Source organism: Marmota marmota, unplaced genomic scaffold, assembly GCF_001458135.2.
Source record: "Marmota marmota marmota unplaced genomic scaffold, marMar, whole genome shotgun sequence".
NCBI lineage: Eukaryota > Metazoa > Chordata > Mammalia > Rodentia > Sciuridae > Marmota > Marmota marmota.
This window is the reverse complement of record NW_026000169.1, coordinates 6,667,908-6,675,965: the sequence shown is the minus strand read 5'-3', so window position 1 is coordinate 6,675,965 and position 8,058 is coordinate 6,667,908.

The following is an 8,058-nucleotide window of genomic DNA, read 5'->3' as shown; positions in this document are numbered from 1 at the left end:
TAATGCAGCACTCAGTTTAAAGAGGAATGGATTTTATCTTTGTAGCTCTGCTTTTTCTGACATACTCATTGAACTATAATAAGTACAAATTAAAAACTGAATAGTTCAGCAACTTCTTCTGATTTTCTTCACCATCAAGAAAGTAGGTGAGGCAAAAAGCTAGACATGAACAAAGTTGAAGATTAGAGTGTGGGAAATTGGAGAAGCAGGAAATTTATGTAATCTTTCATGAAGCAGTTTTATCAAAACAAAAATTTGTTACGATTTTGAGTGAGTCAAAATGAAACTATGCTGTATCTTTATGGTCAGGCTTTTATTATCTCTGGACCTAGTGAGAAATACATGCAGTTTGCAATTCACCAGTTTTAGGACTCTATATCCCTTACAAGTCCTGGTGTCTTTTGATGTCTCCTAGTCAATGCATTGGTAGCATACGAAGCCAAATTCACCATTTCCAAGCACCCCTTAGGCAAAAACAGATAAACTTTTTTTTTCTTCCTTCTAGTTTATGCTTATCTTGAAATCCAACCTCACACACATCAGTACTGTTTCTTACTTTAGGAAGGTAGGCCCCTGCCTAGCCTGCAGCCTTGGTCTTAACTGCTGCAGGCCTCTGATCATTGCATGAGGTGGAGATGACATGTGAGGGAAGCTGAGGGGGACTGTGTAGTTGATATTTCGGTTCATCTTTGGGTGCAGTAAGTTCATGCTACTTTGAATAAGAAAAACAAATTTTACTTCTCTTTTTTCCCTTTTGTTTCCTGTTTTCATGGTTCCAGTTGTTTATTTTGATGTGTTTTCTTGCTTCTCTTGTTTTAGTTATCTATTCATCCATGTATCTATTTTCTCTTTTTCCACAGAGCCCATTTCTTTTCTCTTCTCCTATATGAGACAATTATTCTAATACTTTCAATGTGTATTTTTTTTAAAAAATGTTCTTGTAAAATGTCCATTTTTTTGTGAGCATCTCTTTAATTTTTGCAATTGTTATTGTGATATAAATGGTATGTGTATTGCTGTTACTAGCTCTGAGTTCTTAAGATCCACCTTGTAGCCTTGTGTCTAACTGCCCCATCTCTTCCAGCTGTCCGTGGTACTTCTTGGGGTACATCTCCAACCTTTTCTTTCATTCATCAGTGATGGACTTCAAAATTGCACCTAACTTCTTGCTACCACAAACAACACTGCAGTGAATATCTTTACATATGTTTCATTTCAGATGTGTGTGAGAAATTTGGAAGAAAATAAACCCAGAAGTAGAACTGCTAAGTCATATGGCATGCTTGTGTTTTATTTGACTAAATACTGTCAAATTGCTCTTGTAAACAGTAGTGTATTCTTTTCACTACCAACATGATAGTTTCTATACACATGTACACACTCCGCAGTTTACCTAAACCAGCTTCTAACATTTTTTTTATAAGTGTAATGTAAAACTAATGGTAATTTTAATTTTCATTTACATTTCTCTGATGATCTTACATGCTTTTTTCCATAGGTCTTTTGGATTTTCTGTTCCTTAAATTGTGTTTATACACCTGGCCCTTTTTCCTATTAGGATTTTTGTCCTCTTCTTGTAGACTTGAGTTGCTTTGTGTATCATGAGTATGTGTATCAGAAGAAGAAATATTAAGATTTATTTTTTTCTTTATAGCTTTCGAATCAAGACCTACATAATTTTATCATTCTCAACCACATAAAGATATTTTTTAAAAGATCTGTTAAAAGTTATAATAGTTACTAGAGTTGACCTGATTTACTAAGTAATTTTATAGATTATTTCCTTTTTGAGTACCATCTATTTTTAGGCAACTTAGCAATACCAATGAGAATGGAGCTTTTGAGACTTTTTATTTTTTTTAGGAAAAGCCCATTCAATTTTCAGAGGGTAAAGAGGAAATAAAATTGACATATAATCCACTTATTTTGCAGGAAAATGGATGGACCCAGAGACCATTATGTTAAGCCAAATAAGCCAAACTCAGAAGGTCAAGTATCCTATTTTCTCACATATGTAGGAGCTAGAGAGGAAAAAAGAAAAGAAAGGCAGAAGCTGTGATTTCATGAAAATCAAAAGGAGGATCAGTAGAGGAAAGGGATCACAATGTAGGAGGCAGGGAGGGAAGGGGGAAATGCTGGGAGTGATGTTGGCCAAATTATATTGTTATAGTGTGTGCATGTATGAATATGTAACAACAAATCCCTTTAGTATAGGCAACTATGATACACCAATAAAAAAACATGGAAAAAAATCCACCTCTCTCATAATGAGCATCTAGAATGCTTCACTGCATTCTAGAAATGCAGATGGTCTTTCCAAACACCCTCTCTGAATTAGGTGTTGCTCAAGCTTGCCTTTGTGCCCAGCCCCTCATATATATTTTTCTCCTAAGATCTGTCCCGTGGGCTTAGAAATAATTGGGAAAACTGAACAAAATGTGAAAATCACACTAGACTGGAAAGTAGCATCAATTAAAATAGCTTTTAAAAACCACTGAAATTCTCTTGGCCTTGTTTCAGTTCCCCAAACTATAAATGAAGAAATAAAGATGTATGATGATCACAGTCTTTTAGTCAAAAATCCAAACAACAAAAAAACCCATGAACCTCTTCAAACTATTTCCAAACTTACAAGTGATTCACCAGCCGAAGACTGGAACATGAATTTCCAAGGTAAGAATGAAATCAGTCATAAGGAGACATCCAAAGAAAAGGAAAATTCCTTGTAAAAGAAGACTGTTCAAGATTGAGGTATAAAAAGGACTGAAGTGAATGTAGGAAGTATAGCCATAAAGAGTCATTGGGATACTGTTTAGGTATTCCTGCTAAAAAACATGGTAATCCTAGGATTTCTCCTTTCGTCAGCAATAAGCTCTCCTTGAAACTTCACAGTCACTATGTTTGCAAATTGCAGTGTTAAGATCAGCCTATTGGTTGTCCAGATGAGTGGTTTTCCCAGGTCTGATAAGAGAGCAGTGTTACATACCAATAAGTTAACTCACTCTCTCATGCCAGGACTGCATTTGCATGTCATTAGGGCCACAAGACCACATTCCTGGGGAACAGAAGAGATAAATCTGTCCAATTAGTAAATCCTATTCACAACATAAATTCTTCTTTATTCAGATGAGTTTGGAGACTGAGCTTGGTGTTTGCAAAGCGAGGGCACTTTGCATATTCTAAAATAAGAATAAAAAGTGACTAGGGAGATAAGAACACTATGGTAAGAATTGTATTTATATAACAAAATTAATTCAGGAAAGCTGTTGCATTTATAATCTAGAAGAGGTTGTCTTTTTCAGGAGAGTTAAAATTTGCTGAAATATGTGAAAAAGCTTCCAAACTCATCTATTACGTAGTGTTAAGAAATGTATTTATTTGTTTATTTAAACTAATGATATTCCTAAATTATCAAAAGGATAAAATATACTTAGTGAATGCCAGATATTCATCTCTGTACTGTAAAGCACTATATGGTGTCAGAAATCACTTTCAGATCAATCCAAGTCTGATGTCTTTCACTTTCCCTTACAGGATACCTTTCTTCCCTTCCCCATCCTGCTGTTGACCTGGAGGGGCTGATGTATATGGACTATGTTATTGGGATCCCTTGCTTTCTGTTTTTTGATTGGGTTAGCCATGCAGGCTCTCTGATGAAGTCTCAGAGAAGGGAAGACAGCATTCATATGCTGTCCCTCAGACTCAGTGTCCTCCACAGAAGGTTGCAGACTCTTCCTATAGTAACAACATAAACACTCCTCCTTCCAGGTTCTGGTGGTCACGCCTTCACTTGGCCTAAAGACAGGAATTGCTTGCATGTTACTTCTGTTTCTTGTGTTTCCACATTTTGTTGACAATCTTCTTTTTTTTTAAATTTTTTTTTTAGTTGCTCAAAGCATTACAATGATCTTGACATATCATACATTTGATTCAAATGGGATACGTAATCTTATTTTTCCACGTGTACAGGTTGCAGGATCACATTGGTTATACAGACAATCTTCTTATTCCTTCTTTTATTTATCCAATTTGTCACCTGTTTCCAGTTGGGACCCAGATTTATTAAATTTGGAAGACAAACCTTTTCACTGTCAATTCCCTTAGGAATCTAGGTGTACTTGGCATTAATAAGACTTTAAGAGCGAATTGTCAAGAAAATAGAGTGAGGGAATATGTTCTGACTACATACCAGGCACTATGAAAGACCTTTAAAATACAAAGCTATGCTTCCAACTCAGAGGCATCTATAAATTAGAATCTTGAAAGGTGGAGAACTTGGGGAGTTCTTTTCTTTGGGACATTAATTCATCCATCAACCATTTATTGCTCACACAAAACTCCATGCTAGGTGCTGCAGTTTACAACTGGAAAAGTACCTTACAACTTATTGCCTTCATGTTCCAAAAATCCTCTCCATTTAACAGACAGAACAATGGATATCAAAGAAGTCATATATTTTAACCATGTCTAATGTTTAAAAAGTATTAATTGAACTTAGGTATTATGACTCCAAGTTTTATAGATTTCCACTGTATTGCATGTGCATGAAAAAAATTTCCTCCTTTTGTCTCCTTATGAAAAGCAGAACACATTTAATATTCAAATTAGTGTGAACAAGTACCAAGGCAGAAGTGGGGATAAAAAGTGTTCACCTTCAGAGAATGTAGAGAGCACTTCTGGTGAGGCAATTAGAACAGGCTTCTTGGAAATGGCACTGGAAGCCTAGTTTAGCCAAAGTAGGCACATGGAATGCTAGGGGTGCTCAGATCACAGAACACCATGGAATGCTAAACTAGGGAGTCAGTATTTTTTTTAAAAAGTGTTTGATCAAGATGTAGCATCAGTCTAGATAAGGAAGAGAGATGGAAGGGAAAGAGAGGGGGCAGGGGATTAGCAAGGATGGTGGAATGTGATAGACATCATTATCCAAAGTACATATATAAAACATGAATTGATGTGAACATACTTTATAGACAAGTAGGTATGAAAAATTGTTCTATATGTGTAATAAGAATTGTGATGCATTCTGCTGTCATGTATTTAAAAAAATAAAACCAATTAATTTTGAAAAAACAAGATGTAGCATCAGTGGGTGATCAACTGAGATGTATGAAAATCAATTTGGAAGAACTTCATAGAATAAGAAGTGAAGGTACATCAGTTAAAAAACTTGATAAGAAGTAACAAAGATTATTAATGGGAAAGGGAATTCATAAGTACTTGTAGATACAGAAACAAAAGGATTAATCGACAAATTGGATTTTAGGAAATAGGGAAAGTTAAGAATGCCTACAGTTTTGACCTTGGGTTAATGGCAAAATACTGCTTTCAAGAGCAGAAGAGTAATTTGCTTGAAGGAGAGAGGGGCAAAAGGTGTTGTTTGCATCTGGAAATGTCAGATGTCTTGGACTAGGAGGTGATTTTGAAACTGTCTGAAGCCCAAAGTCAAGTTGATTGGAGTCCTCTGAACAATTCTTTAGCAGAAGTCCTGTTTTCACTATGGTGCCTGAGTGAACTAGGCTTGTGAGCATGGGGAGGAGAGGGGCCTCAGGGGAAGCAGTGCCAAGATGGGATATTTCTGAGGTTAAGTTAACCAGGAGGAGGTGTGTTTATGCAAAGCTGTTCTGGAAGAGTCTGGTCATGGTTGTTCTTAGAATATAGTGCTTGGGAAAAGTACAGTGATAGAAAAAAATGTTTGGAAACCAAAAGGAAAGAGAAAAAAATGCATATGCTATGAAACAAACAACAAACAAAAGCAGCCTTGAGGAACTAGTTAGTAATAGGCCATGTGTACTAGAGTTTTCCATTTATAGTGCACTTGGTAAATATGAAAAATGGGTATTTTCTTAAAATTTAGTGATTGATGGTGACATGAAAAGGTGCCCAACAGCATTCATAACCAAGGAAATGAGGATCAAATCCACAGTAAGGTATCACTTTATATATATAGGTGGTCATTATATATAAATCAAGAGCAGAGAACAAGTGATGAGGATATAGAGAAATTGGAACACTTATTCACTGCTGGTAAGAGTGTAGAGTGGTGTAGCCACTATGGGAAATATTTCGTATGAATATTCCTAAAAAATAGAATAATCATGTGATCCAGAAATTCTTCCTTTGCATAACTATAAAGGAATAATAACCAAAATCTTAAAGAAAAATCTGCACCCCCATGCTCATTGCTACATTTTTCACAATATCCAGAAAATGGAAGCAATCTAAATTTCTATCAGTGAAGGAATGGATAATGAAAACATGGCATGTCCATACAATAGAATATTATTCAGCTTTAAAAAATAATGAGATCCTGCTATTTGCAACAATATAAATGAAGCGAACCTATAGTATTGCTCTAAATAAAAGAAGCCATTCACAGAAGGACAAATGCTCCATGGTTGTGCTTACACTGAGATATCTAAAGTGGTCAGACTTTTTAGAATCAGAGAGTGGAATGGTGGTTCTAGGGACTTGGGCAGATGAAGAAATGGAGAATCATTTTCAATAGGTGTAAAGTTTCTACTATGTGAGGTGAGTAAGTTCTAGATGTCTTCTCCACAATGGTGGTATTGTGTGTTTAAAATGTGTTAACAGGATATATCTCATGTTAAGTCTTCTCACAGAAAATGCCACAAAAGGACCCAAGGACATTTTTCAAGGTGGTATATATGCTTTGTGCCATATCATTCGTCTATGCATTCTGAGTCTATGCACATATCCAGGCTCATTGAGATACATATGTTAAAAGTGTGTAGCTTTTAGATATCAATTATACCTCTATAGACGTAAAAACAACAACAACAAAAAAAAGAACAGAGAACAAAGTCTTGAAAACACCTGTCTTGGTGAGTGGGATACAAGAGAAATAAAAGGAATTAGATGAGACAGACGAAGACGTAGAGTGGGTTCAACTGAAGGAATGAGTTTTTCAAGATAAATTTTCAGGATGATAACTGAGTGAAGGTCACTGGAATGAATAATTTTGATATTACAAATATTGAAAGTGGGTTTTAATTGGTCTGTTGGACCAGCAGCCAGGGGCAGAGGTAGAGCAGCGTGGGAGAGTGTGAAGGATGTGAATTTTGAGGTGTGACAGACCTGAGTTAGAGTTCCAATTCTGCCACTTGCCCAGTTGTATAAATTTGGCCACATTACTTAAGGATATTCTTGGTTTCCTACACTGTAAAAAATAATTCCCAGTTGTATGATACTTAAAGGATTTGATGGGGCAGTTGGGATTGCTTGGTACAGTGCATGCTCTTAAGTAAATCCATTCCTTTAAGAAAAAAAGATTGCTAAGAAAGGAGAAAAATAAAAACTATGATAGTCTTTTGAAAATTTTGGTGGTAAAAGGACCCTGAGAACTGGGATTGTGGCTCCGCGGTAGAGCATTCACCTAGCACGGGGCGGGACCGGGTTCCATCCTCAGCACCAGATAAAAATAAAGGCATTGTGTTGTGTCCATCTACACATAAAAAATAAATATTTCACTGGGATTTCAAAAACAAGTAAGACACAGTCTATACCCCCAAGGAGTTCATCTAATTTATTTAAACACATTTAAAAAGGTATTTCTTTGGATTTTTATGTTTGACTGAAGTTGGATTAAATTACCTCTTGTGTTTCTTCTAAGCTTAAGATTCTGAGATGCTAAACTTATTTCATACTACAATAAAGCTCAAGACTAATTTAACACTAACATCAAAAAAAAAGGACCCTGAGAATTTTTGAGGGTAGTTTTTTTTAGGACAGTGGGAACTATATGCTTACTGACAGAGAACAAGGGCTGAGACAAATGAGTCAAGGACAAAAAAAGGTATCCAGGCCTGGTGGCACACACCTGTAATCTCAGTGACTTAGGAGGCTGAGGCAGGAGATTGTCAATTCAAAGCCAGCCTCAGCAACTTAACAAGGCCCTGAGCAACTCAGCAAGACCCTGTCTCAAAATAAAATATAAAAAGGGCTGCAATCAGTGGTTAAGCATCCTGCCCCTGGTTCAATACCTAGAAGAAGAAGAAGGAGAAGGAAGGAAGAGGAAGAGGAAGAAGAGGAGGAGGA